This window comes from Balaenoptera borealis (genome assembly GCF_965194805.1).
Source record: "Balaenoptera borealis genome assembly, chromosome: 11".
Classification (NCBI taxonomy): Eukaryota; Metazoa; Chordata; class Mammalia; order Artiodactyla; family Balaenopteridae; genus Balaenoptera; species Balaenoptera borealis.
The window spans coordinates 9,622,051-9,645,093 of NC_138868.1; the positions used below are offsets into that span (position 1 = coordinate 9,622,051).

General features: G+C 41.5%; 1 long non-coding RNA gene and 1 pseudogene across 2 annotated transcripts in view; one reads left to right on the forward strand and one right to left on the reverse strand.

Moving 5' to 3' along the window:
• Nucleotides 1-23,043, forward strand: part of LOC309606797 — a 43,553-nt gene that overhangs the window by 11,960 nt on the left and 8,550 nt on the right. Inside the window, exon 2 of the long non-coding RNA XR_014232050.1 lies at nt 2,434-2,613. This is a non-coding gene — a long non-coding RNA (uncharacterized lncRNA). The remainder of the gene's footprint in view (nt 1-2,433; nt 2,614-23,043) is intronic.
• Nucleotides 19,540-22,748, reverse strand: LOC309606793 (SKA complex subunit 2 pseudogene; annotated as a pseudogene). Its single transcript has one exon. The product of its transcript is annotated as an SKA complex subunit 2 pseudogene (transcript).

The window sequence follows — 23,043 nt, forward strand, 5'->3', positions numbered from 1 at the left end:
AAGAATGGATATATGTATATGTATAACTGAATCACTTTGCAGTACACCTGAAACTAACACAACATTGTAAATCAACTATACTCTAATATAAAATAAAAATTAGGGACTTCCCTGGTGGCGCAGTGGTTAAAACTCTGTGCTCCCAATGCAGGGGGCCTGGGTTCGACCCCTGGTCAGGGAACTAGATCCCACATGCATGCCACAACTAAGAGTTTGCATGCCGCAACTAAGGAGCCTACATGCCGCAACAAAGGAGCCCGCCTGCCGCAACTAAGACCCAGTGCAACCAAATAAATAAATAAATACTTTAAAAATAAATAAATAAAATAAAATAAAAATTAAATTAAAAAATAAAATAAAATGAAAGACTTAAACACCTCCCCCTTTTTTCTCAGAGTAGTTTTAATTTGGTTCAGCACATATACTTGACATTCAACGCATCTCCATGTGAATTGAACTAGTTAGTTTTTTGTCTACTTCCTCCCATGGTCAGTGAAGACCAGAAAGCAGTTACATACAATGCTATTAACTGAGGGCCCCTCTGAATAAAAGATTCACATATTCAAAGATTCCAAAAGGGAACTTTGCTGGTGGCACAGTGGTTAAGAATCCACCTGCCAATGCAGGGGACACGGGTTCGATCCCTGGTCCGGGAAGATCCCACATATGCACCACATGTGCACCACAACTACTGAGCCTGCGCACCTAGAGCCCGTGCTCCGCAACTAGAGAAGCCACTGCAGTGAGAAGCCCGCGCGCCACAACGAAGAGTAGCGCCCGCTCGCAGGAATTAGAGAAAGCCCGCGTGCAGCAACGAAGACCCAACACAGCCAAAAATAAATAAATAAATAAATTAATTAATTAAAAAAAAAGATTCCAGAGGTATAATCCTAGGTCCTTTTCTGCTGCTGTTGAATGTCCTTCGTCTGGTTTGAAGGCTGTCTGACCGGCCTTACCCTCAGATTTCTGACATCACTCTTCTGCCACATTGTCACCTTTATTTGCACCTTTTCAGTTTATCAGCACCATAAATTCTTTCTCAGATAATGGATATTTGTTTTATATTACTAACTGACATCTACTGGTACTGCCTGTGTCAGGCATGGGCTGAGTACTTTTCAGGCATTACTCATTTAATCTTTACAACACCCTATATGGTAGTTACTAGTATTATTCCCAGTTTACAAATGTGGGCAGAGTCTCAAAGAGATGAGCCAACTTGCTCTGGACCCAGAGGAGATGCCTGGGGAGTGGCCGGAATTTGAACTCAGGTCCTGATTCTAGAGTTACTAAAACATGTCACCTCAAACCTGCAGTTTAACCCCAAAGGTCCTGAAAAAGTACTGTACTCTGAAATCTCATGCCATATGGCCAAACACTTGTACATAGTAGATGCTCATTAAAATCCTTGCTGAGGGGCTTCTCTGGTGGCGCAGTGGTTAAGAATCTGCCTGCCAATGCAGTGGACATGGGTTTGAGCCCTGGTCTGGGAGGATCCCACATGCCGCGGAGCAACTAGGCCCGTGAGCCACAACTACTGAGCCTGTGCTCTAGAGCCCGTGAGCCACAACTACTGAGCCCGCATGCCACAACTACTGAAGCCCACGTGCCTAGAGCCCCTGCAACAAGAGAAGCCACCGCAGTGAGAAGCTGGCACACCGCAACGCAGAGTAGCCTCCGCTCGCCGCAACTAGAGAAAGCCCACGGGCAGCAACAAAGACCCAATACAGCCAAAAATAAATAAGTAAAAATAAATTTTAAAAAATCCGTGGGGGCTTCCCTGGTGGTGCAGTGGTTAAGAATCCGCCTGCCAATGCAGGGGACACGGGTTCGAGCCCTGGTCCGGGAAGATCCCATATGCCATGGAGCAGCTAAGCCCGTGCACCACAACTACTGAGCCTGCGCTCTAGAGCCCACGAGCCACAACTACCAAAGCCCACGTGTTTAGAGCTTGTGCTCTGCAACAAGAGAAGCCACCACAATGAGAAGCCCGCGCACTGCAACGAAGAGTAGTCCCCGCTCTCAGCAACTAGAGAAAACCCGTGTGCAGCAGTGAAGACCCAATACAGCCAAAAATTAAATAAATGAATAAATAAATAAATTTATTAACAAAAAATCCTTGCTGAGTTAAAAGAGGATCTACCTGTTTAAAAGATTTTATGTCTCCAAACGAGGTAGTTTCTCTGCCTCTCTACAAACTATAAACTCATCCTTGAGAATTCATGGGAACATTCCTTGGGGCTGCAGTGGACTAGAGCATCTGAGTCTTTGGAATGACCTGAATGAGAATAGAACAGAATTTTTGACCTGAGAAACTCTTTACTACAGAAAAACCAATAAGTTGTGGGTAAACTGTGTAGTGGGAATATAGCAAAGGGTAGGATACTTAACATCCCTCAACGTTCAAAGACAAAATTTTGTCCTGTTTTCTAGGTGAAATGATGTTCATATTGCAGACTCCGAATTGCTTCCCTGTTTGGACCTGACACATCTGGGTCTGTCTGTGGGTAATGTGGCCTCTGAGGACATCTTTATACACTTGGCAAAGGGACCACCTTTTCAAGCTTGGACCTTAAAATCCCAGTAAGATCTTCCTCACAAATGGGCTCCAAGGTAAGGACATACCCCTTTTCCCTAACGAAGTCCAGATTGCAGTGCTGGTAACTTCCTCCCAGACTCAAACAGGACCTTAGCATCCTGGGATCCCCTAGAACCACTTCATTTATCTCTTTGGGCAAACTAAACATGCTCAGTTTAAAATGCAGTGAAGCTCACCACTGTCCTTTGTTTTGGAGAGTCTTATTTTTGCATAAGTAGTCCATCCTATACAGGTTGCTAACTACTGTGTATTCCCCTTGCCCCTATGACTGCTGGTGTAAATAAACTGCATCTCCCCATTGGTAAACAATGATAATAAACAAAATTTTAAAAAATGAAAAACAAAAACAAAACTAAACTAAACATGCTCAGTTTAAAGTCTTTGTCAGATTATTTTATTAGACTAATTTCATCTGAAATAAACTCATATTCTAATTACTGATTTTGTTGACTGCCTTAGTATTACATCTTTTCGGTGTTTTATAATATTGGTTTATGGACCATGCTCAGAGTTTGTATGTTTCTTCTTGTCTCTCTCCTTCTGTGCTCACCCCTCCCAGTTTTATGCTTTTGCATTTGCCTCCCTCCCATCCTCAAGGCTCTAGTCCAGAACTGGCTCTTATTGTGACGGTTGAGCTGCCCCACTGAGCGATTAAGGATGACACAGATCCAGGCACTGAGCCAGCAGGCAGCCTGGCTCACTCCCTGGGCTGCAGGATGAATCCTGGTCGACTCACGTCTCTGGACTTGCAGCTTGTTCTACATCTTAGCACAGGCAGGTTTCAGCAACAATTTAGTTCAGCCCCTAGCCTAGCCTGGCCCAGCCCACAACTTTAAGCAGGGATCCAGCTCCATCCCCCATCTAATTTGAGACTTTTAGTTCCCATGACCCCCCCAGGAATGAAACTTGGGGCTCCCACTGAATGTCTGGGCCTGGAGCTCTTCAGCCCACTTACCGCAGTGCGTTTTCATCCTGCTCCTCATCCGTGGTTCTGAGCCCCCCGTACGCAGAATAATGGCCTGTAGAGGTGTCCACATTCTAATTCCAGGAACCTGTGAGTATGTTACCTTACATGGCAAAGGGGGGTTTGCAGATGGGATTGAGTTCAGGATCTTGACATGGGGAAATTGTCTTGAATTCTGCCAGTGGGTTGATGTGATCACAGGGGTTCCTTATAACGAAAAGGGGGAGACAGGAGAGTCAGAGAAGATGTGATGATGGAAACAGCAGAGGTCAGAGAAAGAGATTTGAAGATGCTACCCTGCTGGCTTTGAAGATGAAGGAAGGGGCCATGAGCCAAGGGATGCAGGCAACCTCTAGAAGCTGCAAGGAAACAGATTTTCCCCTCGAGTCTTCAGAATGAATGCAGGCCTGACGACACCTTGATTTTGAGCTCAGTGAGACCTAATTTGCATTTCTGACCTCCAGAACTGTAAGATAAATCTGTGTTGTTTTACGTCACAAAGTTTTCAGTAATTTGTTACAGCAGTAATAGGAAACTATCTTTGTTTTTCTCATGTTGCTGCTCTGTTTTCTTTTTGATTATTTTAAACCTCCCCCTCCTTTTCTGTGTGTGGAACTGAGAAAGACTTTCAACCATGAATTTGCCCACAAGTGGACCCTTTCTCTAGAAATAAATGGTGACCATTTATTAAAGTGAGAAAACAGATTGGTAGTGACAGGAGTGTGTAGAATGCTAGCTAGTGTACTTTCAGCATTTTTTTAAAAGTACTGAAAGTTTAAAAAAAAGTTTTTTCTAAATCACACATATGCCATGTATGCACCTATAAACCTAACATTGTAAGGCCATAAATGAATTGCCAGACTGTTTTTGAAATAGCTATAACCTGATAGTGCAAGTACTGGACAACAAATAATTGAAATCTGAGATACCTTTTTATCTCTGCCATCTAGTCCCTGTGAATTAAAGAAATAACTCACCTTCTCTAAGACTTCCCTTTTCACTATCTGCCTCTTTCAGAGTTTGTGGGAGTAATAACAATATTTAAAGGCTTTTAAGCAATTAGAATTGTTTTCTTGTTATCAGATTGGTGATGCTTCTATAAGAAAACCATTGTATAAGTTACCTGTCGCTGCAAAACAAACTACCCCAAAGCTTAGTGACTTAAAACAAAACAAATGTTTATTATCTCACATCATTTCTGTGGGTCAGGATTTCAAGAGCAGCTTGTCTGGGTAGATCTGGCCCCAAGTCTCTCATGAGGCTGTGGTCATGATGTCGGACATGGTGCAGTTGATCTGAAGTTTGATTAAGGCCGAGGATCTACTCCCAAAGTGACTCGCTCACATGGGTGACAAGTTAGTGCTAACTATTGGCAGGAAGGCATGGCTCATCTCAAGGATCTCCCCACAGGGCTGCTGAGTGTGTTTACCTCCTGGCAGCTGGCTTCCCACAGGGCAAGCAGTTCAAGAGAGAGCAAGGCAGAAACCACAGTGCCTTTTATGACCTAGCTCAGAAGTCACATGGTATCGTGTCCACACATCCAACCGGCTACACAGGTCAGCCCTGCTCAGCGTGGAGTGGCCTATAGAAGGGCATGAATAACAGGGGGCAAGGATCTCTGGGGTCTATCTTAGAGGCTGCCTACCATGACCAAGGAGAAGGTTCTATTTAGTCTTCAGCCTTAAAGCCTTCCTTATCTCATAAATCCCTAGAGATGCAGAGTAGGAAGGAAATTCCAAGGTTAGTCCAAACATCTAGCTCACAGGAATCACATCTTTAAAATCATATCACCTAAAACTCTCTACTGATAATTTAAAACTGAGTTGCATAAGCCTTGTCTCATTTGCATTAGAGCCTCCGTATCTCCCAGGAGCAGAAACCCTGCCTTGTGCTTCTGAAACTCTTAGGACATCTCGCCTGCTCCTTGGCACAGAGTTAGGAATACATACATTTTTGTAAACTTGACAAATTGTTAACTGGCATTTGAAGAGTAACACATTGGTTAATATCCAGCCCCTCTCCCCCCCAACCCCGCCCTCTTAATTTGATGTTTCTGTGTGTTTTGAAAGCCTGGGCTTATGGGAGTGGCTGACTCCAGAATTTTAGGAGAAGTCAGTTGTAGGGTGAACCTCTCCACGCTGAGGTTGAATTTGGAGTCCAAATAGGAGCCAAATGGGGGTATATACAGAATCAAAAATATTGCCAGCGTCCTTGTCCAGGGATGCTAGTGAATGAAGCACATTGGACAGAAGCAATACGTGTAAACAGAGAGACAGGATGTCAAAGGTGGTGGAGACACAGCTGCACCTGCTGTGTGATTTTTAGGCAAGTCCCCAAATCACCTACACTTTCTGGGTGTGGCTTCCTTATTATTTACTTGGGATAATAATGCCCACGTGTTTTCAGAGATGTGAAGCAACTGGACCTCTCCTACTGGAAGGACCGTAAATAGTTATAATCACTTTACAGAGCACTGGCAATATCCAGTATAGCTAACGATGTAATACCCACCCCATGATAGACACCCCAGCAATTCTATTCTTGGTCTGACCTTGGAGCAGAAGTTCTCAGCCCTGATTGCATGTTAGAACCACCTGGGGGAGTTGGGGTTTTTTTTAAGCGCTAATGTCTCAGCTCTACCCTCAGGGATTAAGATTTCATCAATTCTGGGATGAGGCCCAGAAACTGGTTTTTTACAAAGCTCCCAAGGCTATTCTAAAGTGCACTCTGCCAGAGAGAAACTCACACAGACAAAGAGACATCCAATTGGTACCAAATATACACTTAAAACCAAGGGAGATTAAGCATCTAAATGTAAAAAGTCAATCTTTAAAATTCTTTTAAAAAGGTTAAAACTACCACATGACCTTGGGATATGGAAGGATCTCATGAGATTAGAAATGCATACACCATAAAAGATAAGATGGATACATTTGCCTTTGATGTGTAAAAATCTTGTGTTTGAAAAGATGCCATAAACAAAGAGAACAGATAAGCCACATTCTGAAAGAAGTAATTTGAGAATCAGATAACCAAACAAAGGATTAGTATTCAGAGTATAAAAGAATTCAAACGTGTTAGTAAGAAAAAGGTGAATTATCTATAAATGCTCCAACCAAAAGACACAGGCTCAATGAATGGATACAAAAACAAGACCCATATGTGTGCTGTCTACAAGAGACCCACTTCAGACCTAGGGACACATTCAGACTGAAAGTGAGGGGATGGCAAAAGATATTCCATGCAAATGGAAATCAAAAGAAAGCTGGAGTAGCAATACTCATATCAGATAAAATAGACTTTAAAATAAAGAATGTTACAAGAGACAAGGAAGGACACTACATAATGATCAAGGGATCAATCCAAGAAGAAGATATAACAATTATAAATATATATGCACCCAACATAGGAGCACCTCAATACATAAGGCAACTGCTAACAGCTATAAAAGAGGAAATCGACAGTAACACAATAATAGTGGGGGACTTTAACACCTCACTTACACCAATGGACAGATCATCCAAACAGAAAATTAATAAGGAAACACAAGCTTTAAATGACACAAGAGACCAGATAGATTTAAGTGATATTTATAGGACATTCCATGCAAAAACAGCAGATTACACTTTCTTCTCAAGTGTACACGGAACATTCTCCAGGACAGATCACATCTTGGGTCGCAAATCAAGCCTCAGTAAGTTTAAGAAAATTAAAATCATATCAAGCATCTTTTCTGACCACAACGCTATGAGATTAGAAATCGATTACAGGGAAAAAAACATAAAAAACACAAACACATGGACGCTACACAATAGGCTACTAAATAACCAAGAGATCACTGAAGAAATCAAAGAGGAAATCAAAAAATACCTAGAGACAAATTACAATGAAAACACGATGATCCAAAACCTAGGGATGCAGCAAAAGCGGTTCTAAGAGGGAAGTTTATAGCTATACAAGCCTACCTCAAGAAACAAGAAAAATCTCAAATAAGCAATCTAACCTTACACCTAAAGGAACTAGAGAAAGAAGAACAAACAAAACCCAAAGTTAATAGAAGGAAAGAAATCATAAAGATCAGAGCAGAAATAAATGAAATAGAAACAAAAAAACAATAGCAAAGATCAATAAAACTAAAAGCTGGTTCTTTGAGAAGATGAACAAAATTGATAAACCATTAGCCAGACTCATCAAGAAAAAGAGGGAGAGGACTCAAATCAATAAAATTAGAAATGAAAAAGGAGAAGCTACAACAGACACTGCAGAAATACAAAGCATCCTAAGAGACTACTACAAGCAACTCTATGCCAATAAAATGGACAACCTGGAAGAAATGGACAAATTCTTACAAAGGTATAACCTTCCAAGACTGAACCAGGAAGAAATAGAAAATATGAAAAGACCAATCACAAGTAATGATATTGAAACTGTGATTAAAAATCTTCCAACAAACAAAAGTCCAGGACCAGATGGCTTCACAGGTGAATTCTATCAAACATTTAGAGAAGAGCTAACACCCATCCTTCTCAAACTCTTCCAAAAAATCACAGAGGAAGGAACACTCCCAAACTCATTCTATGAGGCCACCATCACCCTGATACCAAAACCAGACAAAGATACTAAAAGAAAAGAAAATTACAGACCAATATCACTGATGAATATAGATGCAAAAATCCTCAACAAAATACTAGCAAACAGAATCCAACAACACATTAAAAGGATCATACACCATGATCAAGTGGGGTTTATCCCAGGGATGCAAGGATTCTTCAGTATACGCAAATCAATCAATGTGATACACCATATTAACAAATTGAAGAAGAAAAACCATATGATCATCTCAATAGATGCAGAAAAAGCTTTTGACAAAATTCAACACCCATTTATGATAAAAACTCTCCAGAAAGTGGGCATAGAGGGAACCTGCCTCAACATAATAAAGGCAATATATGACAAACCCACAGCAAACATCATTCTCAATGGTGAAAAACTGAAAGCATTTCCTCTAAGATCAGGAACAAGACAAGGATGTCCACTCTCACCACTATTATTCAACATAGTTTTGGAAGTCCTAGCCATGGCAATCAGAGAAGAAAAAGAAATAAAAGGAATACAAATTGGAAAATAAGAAGTAAAACTATCACTGTTTGCAGATGACATGATACTATACATAGAGAATCCTAAAGATGCCACCAGAAAACTACTAGAGCTAATCAATGAATTTGGTAAAGTTTCAGGATACAAAATTAATGCACAGAAATCTTTTGCATTCCTATACTAGTGATGAAAAATCTGAAAGAGAAATTAAGGAAACACTCCCATTTACCATTGCAACAAAAAGAATAAAACACCTAGGAATAAACCTACCTAGGGAGACAAAAGACCTGTATGCAGAAAACTATAAGACACTGATGAAAGAAATTAAAGATGATACAAACAGATGGAGAGATATACCATGTTCTTGGATTGGAAGAATCAATATTGTGAAAATGCCTATACTACCCAAAGCAATCTACAGATTCAGTGCAATCCCTATCAAATTACCAATGGCATATTTTACAGAACTAGAACAAAAAAAACTTAAAATTTGTATGGAGACACAAAAGACCCCGAATAGCCAGAGCAGCCTTGAGGGAAAAAAATGGAGCTGGAGGAATCAGACTCCCTGACTTCAGACTATACTACAAAGCTACAGTAATCAAGACAATATGGTACTGGCACAAAAACAGAAATATAGATCAGTGGAACAGGATAGAAAGCCCAGAGATAAACCCATGCACCTATGGTCAACAAATCTATGACAAAGGAGGCAAGGATATACAATGGAGAAAAGACAGTCTCTTCAATAAGTGGTGCTGGGAAAACTGGACAGCTACATGTAAAAGAATGAAATCAGAATGCTCCCAAACACCATATACAAAAATAAACTCAAAATGGATTAGAGACCTAAATGTAAGACTGGACACTATAAAACTCTTTGAGGAAAACATAGGAAGAACACTCTTTGACATAAATCACAGCAAGATCTTTTTTGATCCACCTCCTAGAGTAATGGAAATAAAAACAAAAATAAACAAATGTGACCTAATGAAACTTCAAAGCTTTTGCACAGCAAAGGAAACCATAAACAACACGAAAAGACAACCCTCAGAATGGGAGAAAATACTTGCAAATGAATCAACGGACAAAGGATTAATCTCCAAAATATATAAACAGCTCATGCAGCTCAATATTAAAAAAACAAACAACCCAATCAAAAAATGGGCAGAAGACCTAAATAGACATTTCTCCAAAGAAGACATACAGATGGCCAAGAAGCACATGAAAAGCTGCTCAACATCACTAATTATTAGAGAAATGCAAATCAAAACTACAATGAGGTATCACCTCACACCAGTTAGAATGGGCATCATCAGAAAATCTACAAACAACAAATGCTGGAGAGGGTGTGGAGAAAAGGGAACCCTCTTGCACTGTTGGTGGGTATGTAAATTGATACAGCCACTATGGAGAACAGTATGGAGGTTCCTTAAAAAACTAAAAATAGAATTACCATATGACCCAGCAATCCCACTACTGGGCATATACCCTGAGAAAACCACAATTCAAAAAGACACATGCACCCCAATGTTCATTGCAGCACTATTTACAATAGCTAGGTCATGGAAGCAACCTAAATGCCTATCGACAGATGAATGGATAAAGAAGAAGTGGTACATATATACAATGGAATATTAGTCAGCCATAAAAAGAAACGAAATTGGGTCATTTGTTGAGACGTGGATGGATCTAGAGACTGTCATACAGAGTGAAGTAAGTCAGAAAGAGAAAAACAAATATCATATATTAACACATATATGTGGAACCTAGAAAAATGGTACAGATGAACTGGTTTGCAGGGCAGAAATTGAGACACAGATGTAGAGAACAAACGTATGGACACCAAGGGGGGAAAGTGGTGGTGGGGTGATGAATTGGGAGATTGGGATTGACATGTATACACTGATGTGTATGGATAACTAGTAAGAACCTGCTGTATAAAAAAATAAATAAAATAAAATCCAAAAATTCAAAAAAAAAGAAAAAGAAAAAGATGAATTATCTAATTACCATTACTTTTTCTAAGGAGAATAGATAAATAAAATGGGCAGAGTTATATAGGGAACTGTTCAGCAGTAAAAAAAAATGAATCAACTATGTATTAACATATATACACATTTACATATGTTCATACATACATATGTATTAAGATAAATAACTCTTACAACAATGTTGATCAATAAAAACAAGACCTTCAGAATGATACCGTATGACGCCAATTTCCTGAAAAAAATTGAAACACACAAGTCAACACTGTATGTGTTCATTAATAAAGACTGTACAAGTATAAATACACACATGGGTCTGAAAAACACTATCCTGAGTTTTATTTTTACCTCTAAGAAGAAAGGGAAATAGGATTGGGATTTCAAATAAATCTATAATATTTTAGGTGTTCAACTGAATCATAAATACATGAATGTCTGTTGTATCATTATCTATACTTTTTTGTATGCTTAAAAATATTATAGGGACTTCCCTGGTGGCGCAGTGGTTACGAATCCGCCTGCTAATGCAGGGGACACGGGTTTGTTCCCTCGTCCAGGAAGATCCCACATGCCGCGGAGCAACTAAGCCCGTGCGCCACAACTACTGAGCCCGCGTGCTGCAACTACTGAAGCGCACGCGCCTAGAGCCCGTGCTCCACAACAAGAGAAGCCACCGCAATGAGAAGCCCACGCGCCACAACAAAGAGTAGCCCCCCACTCGCCACAACTAGAGAAAGCCCACGTGCAGCAACAAAGACCCAACGCAGCCAAAAATAAATAAATTAATTACAATATTATAAAATTATTGAAAAATCTAAAAATTAGTTATAGCGTCTTTGGGGGGCTAATCCTCTAGAACCACAACAGACTTTTTGGTGTGAAATCTTGATCCGATTATCCTGGTTTTGTAAACTGTCACTTTAAAGAGAAAGCTCGTGACCTTGTAGAGAAACGAAGGCAGAAAGTCTTTAGTTCATAGAGTAAATATTGGGGTTTTAGCTTCCTATATGAGGCGCCGTTTGGGGGCGCCAGAGGACAGCACAAGCCAGCCGATCCCAGGTTCTCCCAGGGGAACAGAACGGCCGGGTTCACCTGTTCCACACTGGTTAATAATCAAACATCTGGTGGGTTCTTACCTCCTGAAGTGTCTTGTGATGACGGTAGCACGTGCTGTCTTTAACGCCCTGGACTTGATATAGTAAGGGTTTGCGGAGCCCCTGAAATGCAGCTTATTTTTGACCTGAGTACTTAGAACTTTGCAAGCTGAGTCAGGTGGCAATGGTTCTTCCATTGCATAGGGTTATGAAAAATTAATTTGGCTGAAACTCTGTACTTTCTGACACCCCCAGGATCCTCTTGAGCAGGAAATGAGGCTGCTTGATAAACGTGCTTTTGTCATCTCTTGAGGAATTGCCATATATTAAAAATAATTTAAAAGAAAAAAAGGATGATCAAGGTTGTTACCCAATATTACAAAGAAAATTACATGTAGATAGGTTGATGCCTGGTGAAAATGGAGTATGAACGGCTTTCCTTACCTAATCGGAGGGTCTTCTGAGAGGTCCTGTTAAAATCATCCAGCCAAGTTTGGAGGAATTCTTCCCATTTTATAGCAAAGGAAGAGAAAAGATCACCAAGAAGTCCCCTTCATTGGGTCCCCTAGACCAGTGCTGTCCATTAGAACGTTCGTGATGATGGAAATGTTCACATTTGTGATGTACAATGACGTAGCCACTAGCCATGTGTGGCTGCAGCATGCTGAACTATGGCTAGGATGAAGAATAAAATTTTACATTTTATTTAATTTTAGTTCTTTTCAATTTAAGTGACCACATGTGGCTGGCGGCTGCTGAATTGGACAGTGCAAGTCTAGATATTTTTAAATATTTATTTTTGTGTTGTACCACTAACATATGCACTAAAGAAAATGAGATGCATGTTAAATTCAAATTTGGGTGTAGATACTTCTAAATATTTCCCTACTGATGTCAAATGTACTTATAAATACACATGTTTTTCTTTTCAAAAATGGGATCATACTTAACATATTGCTTTTAATGTTTTAAAAAAGTAATATACAGGGAACATCTCCCCATACCAGAACTTTATATCATTTTTAATACTTGGAGTATCCTCTGTTGAATGGATAGTAATGGACAGTTATTATTCTAAGCACATTGCCCGCATTATCTCATGTGATCCTCACAACCCCATGAGGTAGATATCATTCCATTTTACAGATGAATTCTCTGAAATACATAAAGATTAACGTGTACTTTGCAAAACTCAAGCAGAGGCAGTGGGAGAGTCAGGGTTTCAAGGCTCCCAACCAGGTGGGCTGACTTCAGAGCCTGCTGTTGAATCTCTCTGCTTTAAATAAAGTTTTTTAAAATTGAAGTATAGTTAATTTACAATGTTATGTTAGTTTCAAGTGTACAGCAAAGTGATTCAGATATATATAGATATAGATATTCTTTTTCAGAGTCTTTTCCGTTATAGTTCATTACAAGATATTGGGTAGAGTTCCCTGTGCTATACAGTAGGTCCTTGTTGTTTACCTAGTTTATATATAGTAGTGTGTATATGTTAATCCCAAACTCATAATTTATCTCCCCCACCTAAATAAATTCAGTTTAAAATAAGCATTCAATTCATCTAAAAGACACCCCAACAGCTTTGTCCTTAGTTTTGGTCTTAGGGCTTGAACACATCCTTTGTGCTACATTCAGTAATTGACGGGATGCCTTTAAGTTGCTTTACTTGTCCAATGGGGACAAAGAGCTGAGTTTACTGAGCACGTGAGCCTTTATCTGTGCAACACAAGGATGCCTTTAGGTGGTGTCGAGCCGCTGCTGCATGGGGGCTTGTCTTCCTACTGGGCATGTAAACCCTCCTACCCCAAAAACCGATCGCGCCAGCCAAGAGTTACCTGCCTTGCTGCAGAGTACAGCACTTGAAAGCAGATAATAAAGTGGTGTGAGTGAGTTAACTTGCTGTGTTCACAGCCAAGCTCCCCACCTGTAAAATATGGTTCATAAACTTGTTGAGTGCCTGCAGGGAGGGATGCATCTGGGTGCTCCTTAAGGAGATATGGAGGTACATAAGGCGTGATCCTTGCTCCCAAGGAGGTACAGCAGTGTAAGGACTCGAGAGCACATCCTTCCAAACCCACATGGCAGCTTGTGCAATAACACAGGCAAAACACCAGGTTCAACAGAGCAGAGACAGCGAGGTGTCATCTCCAGGGAAAATTCCATGAAGAGGGAGACATTTGACCCAGGAGCTGAGCCTTCATACAATGGTTAAGCTTTCAGTTGGAAGAAATCCCAAGTGGAGAAACAGAATGATGTGAAAGAACATTGGTCTCGCAAAGCTTGACAGCCGCTGACACAGCATCTTTGTTTAAGCTTTCAATTCTAATTACAAACGAATAAATGCCAACTGTCAAATAAAAATGAGAAAATCTAGGCAAATATAAAGAAGAAAACTTAAATTATACCTAGTCCTACCACTTAGAAATATTTCCTTCTAATCTTTTTCCTAGTTGCCCCGACCTAGTTGCATACTTTAGTGTCATTTTCCCCCAAATCTCCCTTGGAAATGTAAAACTCCTTAATATAGATTTAAACACAATATGCATTTTACCAACATCATCCTCTTCGGGGTGTTTTCCTGAGAGCCTGGTGACTGGCCCCTAAGGGGACAGGGTGCCCTCTGCACTACAGCCCAGCTGTCATCCTGGGATCTCCCTGCACCACCATCACCCTGAGGATTCCCTTCTCCTCGCTCTTGTGTTGAGACCTAGATTCCCAGATCAAATGGCTTTTTTTCTTTCTTGGTTTACCCCCTCATTTTGGTGGAACACATCCTCTAAAAGCTTTCTGGAAATGGGTGTATGGTAGCTAAAATGTTTGAAACCCTTGCATGTCTGTTAATGGCTCTCATTCAGCCCCATCCTTGATTGATGATCTGTGTAGGAATTGAACTCTTGGTCACAAGTCATTCTCCTACAGCTCTTTTTAAGGTGTTGTTCCATTGTTTTCTAGCCTCCAGTGTCCTGCTGAGAGGTCTGCTGCCAGTTTGATTTGTTATCCTTTCCCTGGAAGCTTTTAGAAGGGAGCTTCTCTTTGTCCCTATTGCTCTGAGGTATCATGGTGATGTCTGTGGTCTGGGTCTGCTTTTATCCATTGACAAAAATGCCCTTTTAGGGCTTCCCTGGTGGCGCAGTGGTTGAGAATCTGCCTGCCAATGCAGGGGACACGGGTTTGAGCCCTGGTCTGGGAAGATCCCAAATGCCGCAGAGCAAGTGGGCCCGTGAGCCACAGCTACTGAGCCTGCGCGTCTGGAGCTTGTGCTCCGCAACAAGAGAGGCCGCGATGGTGGGAGGCCCGCGCACCACGATGAAGAGTGGCCCCCGCTTGCCGCAACTGGAGAGAGCCCTCGCACAGAAACAAAGACCCAACACAGCCATAAATAATAAAATAAATAAACCCAAAGTTTAAAAAAAAAACCTGTCATCTTTATTGCCTGCAATCCTACACAACCACATCATCTTTAAAAAAAAACAAAAAAAAGCCCTTTTATTCCACCAACTCACATCATCAGTTTTGGAAATTTTTTCTTGAGTTATTTTCCAATGATTTCTACTCTCCATTCTCTTGGTTCTCAGATTCTGGGCTTGCTGGCTTGTGCCCTAGTTTTCATATCCTTTCTGAAAAATTTTCTAGCTCTTTGTCTTTTTCTCTACTTTCTGGGAGATTCCCTCAATTTCATCTTCCAACACCTCCTTTGAGTTTCTAATTCTACCATTATATATTATTATAACATGTTAACATTACATAATGTAATATATTTAGTATAATATATTTTGGGGAGCTTTGTTTTGCTCTCTGTCCCTTTTTCATAGCATCCCTTTATTCCATAGATGCAGTATCTTTTCACATCTCTCCTTTCTGTACTTCCTGTTTTATTGTTTCCTTCAAGTTGATTTTTTTCTGATTCTTGTTCGTCTTGCTTCTGTCTTTCATCTAAGAGATCATCCTCCTCAAATGTCTGACAATCCCTGCCTCTCAGTTCCTATGTAATAGTAAAACATCAAAGAGCTGATTGGATGCTCAGGGCTCACAGATAGGGCTGGTCCAGCGTGGGCAGGGTGTAGGGTGATATGAGCCTCCTCTGCTCTCCTTCTAGAGGGCATATGCCCAGCTCCAGCAATCTGGAGGCCCCAGTGGTCAGGACTAAATCCTTTACTTAGTCCACTGGTTTTAGAGTACAGAATCCTGACCCTTAACCACTTCTGGTGTGGCCCAGTTCAAGACTCTGCTTTTACTGTCTGCAGAGAATAAATTTCCAGGCTTCAGCTGAGGTGAAGAAAGGTGCAGTTGCCCATCTGCTCAGAATAGAGGAGGGGATCTGGGGATCTAGTTTCATCTTAAATAGACTTTTAGCCACTCCTGTTTTCCATTACTAACCAATGTGTCTTCCCCAAAGATTTGTTAAATAAAATAATTGAGATAGCCCTTGCATAACATGGGACACTTTATAAGGACACAAATATAAGGCAATTCTCTTTTCTAAGGGATATTTTGCAGGGGGAGGGGAGAGGTTCAATTTATATTTAAAGAAATACAATATTAAAACCACAATGAGATACCACTTTACACCCACTAAATTGGCTGCAAGTAAAAGAACGGATAATGCCAAGTGTTGACAAGGATGTAGAACAACTGGAACATTCATACAGAACTGGTGGGAATGCAAAATGATGTAACCACTTTATAAAACTGTTTGGCAGTTTCCTATAAATTTCAACATATACTTACTACATGACTCAGCAATTCACGCCTAGGTGTGTTTACCCCAAAGAGATAAAAATATGTGTCCACACAAAGACTTGTTCACAGATGTTCTTAGCAGCTTTATTCATAATGGCCCCAAACTAGAAAGAACCCAAATGCCCATCAACAAAGGAATGGATTTTTAAAAATGTGGTATAGCCATAGAATGAAATACTATTCATCAGGAAAAATGAACAAAGTATTGATACATGTAACAACATGGATGAGTCTCAAAATATTAAACTGAGTGAAAGAAGCCAGACACAAAAAATACCTATGTTTCCAGTTAAATGAAATTCTAGAAAAGAAACTATTGTATGGTGACAAAAAGCAGATCGGTGATTTCCTGGCCCAGTGGTGGAAATGGGGTGGGATGGCTTGCAAAGGTGCATGAGGAAACTTTCTGGGACGGTGGAAATGTTCTATATCTTGATTATGTTGATGGATTCATGAGTATAAATGTTTGTCAGAACTCATTAAAGTGTCCATTTTAAAAATGGGTGCATTTTATTGTATGTAAATTATACTTCAGTAAAGGTGATGTTTTTTTTCAGTGGTTCCTAAAGAGATTACGACTTCTGTCCATGGGCAAGGACTGTTGGCCACTGATGCATGGGCTTCACTTGAGGGAGCCAGCTGTTCTGATGATCTATTTTACGGGTGTTACTGAACAAAGTTCGTGTGCCCGACACACAGTTAGGCCAAATAAAACTGCAATGATGGCGTTTGGAGCAGAGAAAGGTTTACTGCAGGGCCAAGCAAGGAGAACAGGTGGCTCACGCTCAAAAACCCCGAGCTCCCCAATGGTTTGGGGGGAAATTTTCTTAGAGGCAAAATTTGGGGTGAGGGCTGCGGGGCATGTGACTTTGTTCTGATTGATTGGTGGTGAGGTGACAGGGCGGTGCTCCAGGAATCTTGGGCTCAGCCTGAAGTTATCAATACCATCCTCCACCTTAGTGGGGGCCTTAGTTCTGCAGAAGAACTCAAAGATATTGTTATGTCTATTCCTTGAGGAGGAACCAGGACCTTGCCCCAAGTATGTCTGGACTGCTCCTCCCTTGTTTCTGTATTCCCTGACTTTCCTGATTAGCAACTGTTTGAATCTGCCCTTTGGAACTCAGAGAAGGTCATGGAGGCTGAATGAAGCCTATTGCCTACAAACAAGAAACAGGGGACATGGAAAGGTTTTGCACGTGGGAGCCCTAAAGGGTCCTGCTGGGTTTCATTACCTCAGGTGGCAAAGGAGAATTCAGGTAGCAAATGGAATTGAGGTTGATAATTAGCTGAAGTTAAAATAGGAAGATTGTTTTGTTTTATCCAGTGGGGCCAATATAATCACAGGGATAATTAAATTTGGAAGTGGAAGGCAGAAGAGATTAGAGTGACAAGATGCGTAGCCATTGCTGGCATTGGAGATGGAGGGAGGGGCCAGGAGCCAAGGAGTGAGGGCACCTCTAGAAGCTGGAAAAGGCAAGGAAATAGATTCTCCCCTAGAGCCTCCAGAAAGGAACACAGCCCTGGTGATGCCCAGATTTAGCCCAATGACATGTCTGACCTACAGAACTGTAAGATAACAAATTGTATTGTTCAGGGCACCAAGTGTGTGATAAATTGTTATAGCAGCAATAGCAAACTAAAACAGGAATTAAAATGGAGTTTACATCTTAAAGTTTACATCTTAAATTAAAAAACTTGTTTAAAAAACTTAAGTTTACATCTTAAATTAAAACCATTTAAGAAGTAAGCTATTATGTATAGGATGGATAAACAACAAGGTCCTACTGTATAGCACAGAGAACTATATTCAATATCCTCTGATAATCCATAATAGAAAAGAATATTAAAAAAGAATGTGTGTGTATATATATATATATATATATATATATCTCTGAATCACTTTGCTGTACAGCAGAAATTAACATAACATTGTAAATCACCTATAGTTCAGTTTTAAAAAAAAAAAACCCATTTCAGCTCCTTACACTAGTAAGATGGTAATTAGTTAACTTCCTGCTGGGCCAGTCTGTTAGCTAGTTTGCTAATTTACCTATAGGATTTCTCCTGTAAAGGAGTATCTAGAGGACTCCCTTAAGCTTCTCCCCAAAGGGTTATAAAAACGCAACCATTTAGAAAATAGAGATGCACTGTCCTAATCCTCTATAAATCCTTAAACTATAGAAGAAGCTGTTACTGATTCACACACGTTAACTCAGGGGAGCCCAATCTTGAGGATGGGAAAACGTCGAGTTCACCATAGGTGGCCTTTGTTTGTTTGTTCTAATCGTAGAGACTTCTCTTAAGTCAGCTGTTAAAGACCAAGGTCTCTTTGCAAACCAGGCCACTCAGCTCCGCCCTCCCTCCGCCCTCCCCCTCCCTCTCCGCAGGCCTCTGCAGCGCGTCCGCCTCCTCCAGGGTTTCAGTTGGAGGCAACAGCCCTCTTGTCCTTCAGCCAACCCTTCTGTAACTGATGTCCCCTGACGAGAGGGAGCGAAGCTTCAGGTTCATGTCAAAAGGATTTTAACCCTTGCTCCACCCAGAAGCCGCCTGCGTCAGGTTGATGGACTATAAGAGCCTCGGTCCTAATTAGGGTCAAGCGGAAGTTACTAATCAGCACCGTGCCCAGGACTGTTCCTAGGCTCAGCCGAAGCAAAATCGAGAGGAAAATAAAGCATGCCGTCACACGCCCCGTGCGCGGGAGCCCATTGGACCATTGGAAAGGAGGAAACGGGAGCCCCCATGAGACACGGGCCTTTAGATGCAGTGACGCTGACTGCCAAGAAACTCCACGCTCTCTGCTTTCCGCAGAATCTGATGAATACTCAGTTTGTTCAGTGCGCAAAACATACACACCCCAGTTCTGGAATTGGAGAGCGGTGATGGTTGCACAGTACTGTGGATATACTTAACGCCACTGAATTGTGCATGAAGTGGTTCAAATGGTAAATTTGACACTGTGTGTGTTTAATCACAATTAAAAACAAAAACCAGAAGTTCCGTTGCTTGCTTCCAAAACCTGAGCCATTCATTTTATTTTTCATTTAGGATGTTGACTTTTTAAAAATCTTTATTTATTTATTCATTCATTTATTTATTTATTTTTGGCTGCATTGGGTCTTCGTTGCTGTGCACGGGCTTTCTCTAGTTGTGGCGAGTGGGGGCTACTCTTTGTTGTGGTGCGCGGGCTTCTCATTGCGGTGGCTTCTCTTGTTGTGGAGCACGGGCTCCAGGCGCACGGGCTCCAGTAGTTGTGGCACGCAGGCTCAGTAGTTGTGGCTCGCGGGCTCTAGAGCGCAGGCTCAGTAGTTGTGGCACATGGGCTTAGTTGCTCCATGGCATGTGGGATCTTCCCGGACCAGGGTTCGAACCCGTGTCCCTTGCATTGGCAGGCGGATTCTCAACCACTGCGCCACCAGGGAAGCCCAACTTTCTTTTATCTTGAACTATAATTGACATATAACATTAGTTTCAGGTGTACATTGCAAAATGATCACCACATCCATTCTTTCTTTCTTTTTTTTTTTTCTATCCTTTAACTTCCAAAGCATGTTCATTCACATTTGACTGACTGATAGTACATAATTTTCTTTTACAATAGGCCAGGACATCTGTGTTATCCTGATTATACAAAAACAGATACAAAATGGTGTTGAGACTTACTTGCCTGAAATTACAAGACTAAGTGTATATGCATATATTTTTTTAAAATCTCTCTATTTCCATTCCATCCCTTTGGCTGAACATTATGAGCACAATATTTGCCCTTCTTCCCGTATTCCTCTCTCTTGTGGCAGGCATCACTATCCAGTAACCCAAGCCAAATCTCCTTTGTCATCCCCCCCAACAACCGTCATCAGATGCGAACAAGACATCTTCCTAAATCTCTCTGGAATTGATCTCTTCCCCATTAGAGTTCCCTTTTGCAAGTCCATTTCTTCATCATAAGTCTGACATGTGAGCTCTTAATTGCTCTGCCACAGTTTTCTCTTCTTCAGTCAGTGGTAAGAGCTTCAGATCTGTTTGCTTTTGTAGTTCTTGTATCAAGGTCATAGTCTTACTGAAAGTAGCACAAATGCAGCTCTTAGTCTCTTTCTGCTTGACAGCAATTGGTTTAAAGCGTGCATGCAAAGTTTGATATCGAGACTTTATTGCTGACAATTCCTTTAAGAGTGTAACTGGATTTTTCTTGCCTGCTGAATCGGGATAATTAGTCTTGATTTCCTATTCCAACCTGTGCTGAATGTAATCCAGATCAGAGTCAGCTTTCTGGAACGTCAGTTCCAGCTTATCGACCTCCGCCTCCATGTTGAATAGTTGACATTCCTCCTCCATTCTTTTTTTTTAATTTTAATTTTTTTTAATGAAGTATAGCTGATTTACAATGTTGCATTAGTTTTAGATGTACAGTACAGTGATTCAATCATACATACATATGTATCTATTCTTTTTCAGATTCTTTTCCCTTATAGTTTATTACAAAATATTGAACATAGTTCCCTGTGCTATACAGTAGGTCATTGTTGGTTATCTATTTTATATATAGTAGTATGTATATGTTAATCCCAAACTCCTAATTAATCCCTTCCCCCCTTTTCCCTTTGGTTACCATAAGTTTGTTTTCTATGTCTGTAGGCCTATTTCTGTTTTGTAAATAAGTTCATTTGTATCACTTTTTTTAAGATACCACATATAAGCGATTACATATTTGTCTTTCGCTGTCTGGCTTACTTTGTATGATAATCTCTAGGTCCATCCATGTTGCCGCAAATGGCATTATTGCATTCTTCTTTATGGCTGAGTAGTATTCCATTGTATATATGTACCACATCTTCTTTATCCATTCATCTGTCGATGGACATTTAGGTTGCTTCCATGTCTTGGCTACTAAGATCCTTTTTTTGGGGAGGGGACGGGTGGGCCGTGCAGCTTGTGGGATCTTAGTGCCCCCAGCAGTGGAAGCGTGGCGTCTTAGCCACTGGACCACCAGGAAAGTCCCCTAAGATCCATTCTTTCTTTTTTAAAAATTAATTAATTAATTATATTTTATTTTTGGCTGCACTGGGTCTTTGTTGCGGTGCATGCGCTTCTTATTGCGCTGGCTTCTCTTGTTGCGGAGCACGGGATCTAGGTGTGCAGGCTTCAGTAGTTATGGCTCGCAGGCTCTAGAGCTCAGGCTCAGTAGTTGTGGTTCACGGGCTTAGTTGCTCCGTGGCGTGTGGGATCTTCCCGGACCAGGGCTTGAACCCGTGTCCCTTGCATCGGCAGGTGAATTCTTAACCACTGTGCCACCAGGGAAGTCCTAAGATCCATTCTTTTTTTTTTTTTTTTTTTTTTGGCTGTGTTGGATCTTCGTTTCTGTGAGAGGGCTTTCTTCAGTTGCGGCAAGCGGGGGCCACTCTTCATCGCGGTGCGCGGGCCTCTCGCTATCACGGCCTCTCTTGTTGTGGAGCACAAGCTCCAGACGCGCAGGCTCAGTAGTTGTGGCTCACGGGCCCACTTGCTCCGCGGCATGTGGGATCTTCCCAGACCAGGGCTCGAACCCGTGTCCCCTGCATTGGCAGGCGGATTCTCAACCGCTGCGCCACCAGGGAAGCCCCACTAAGATCCATTCTTGATTCTCTCCTTTACTTACCCCACGTGACCAATCTATCAGGAAATCTTGTCACCTCTACCTCCAGGAGATTTCCAGAATCTGTCCTCTCCATCTCCGTACCACATCCTGGTCCAAGCTACCATTCATACCTTTGATTACGGCAGCAGTAACCTCCTAACCTGTAACTCACCTCCCTAATCGATTCTTGCCTTTCTGCAGCCCATTTTCCTCTCAGCAGCCAGATCATAACTTAACTGACAGTGCTCTCCTCGCTGAAACCGAATGGATTCCCCTGGCTCTTGGCATAAAAGCCAAGCTCCCTATCCAGCCTCCAGGGTTCACACCATCTGTCACAATCTGCCTCTCCAGCCCCACCTCCTGCCACTTCCTTTCTGGTTCACCACGTCCCAGCCCCTTTCTTTCTGCTCCTTGAGGATGCTAAGCTTGCTCCCATATCAGGGCTTTGCTCTTGCTGTTTCCTCTGCTCGGTCTCCACACGCTGGCTCTTTCCTGGCAGACCTCAGCTTCATGTCACCTTGGCAGAAAGGCCTTTCCCTTCTAAGTCTAAAGTAGCCACCAAATCTCTCCATCACATGTCCCTGGTGCATTTTCCTTACAGCCTGTATTATTCCCTAATGTTTTCTTGTTTATTTGTAATCATGCACTGTCCATGTCCTCCCCCTAGAATGGAAACTCCACGAAGAGTAGGACCCTGAATGGCTGGGTCCCCAGCATCTAGAATGGCGCCTGGCACGTAGCAGGTGCACAACACGTATGACTGAGTGAATGAGTGAAGAATTAAAGTGTATTTCCCAGACATCGGGAATATCACTCGTAGCGGGCTGAATGGTGGCACCCAAAAAGATATGTTCATGCCCCAGAACCCGTGAATGTGACCTTATTTGGAAAAACAGGGCAAGGGGGAGAGAGGGAGGGATAAATTAGGAGTCTGGGATTAAAATATA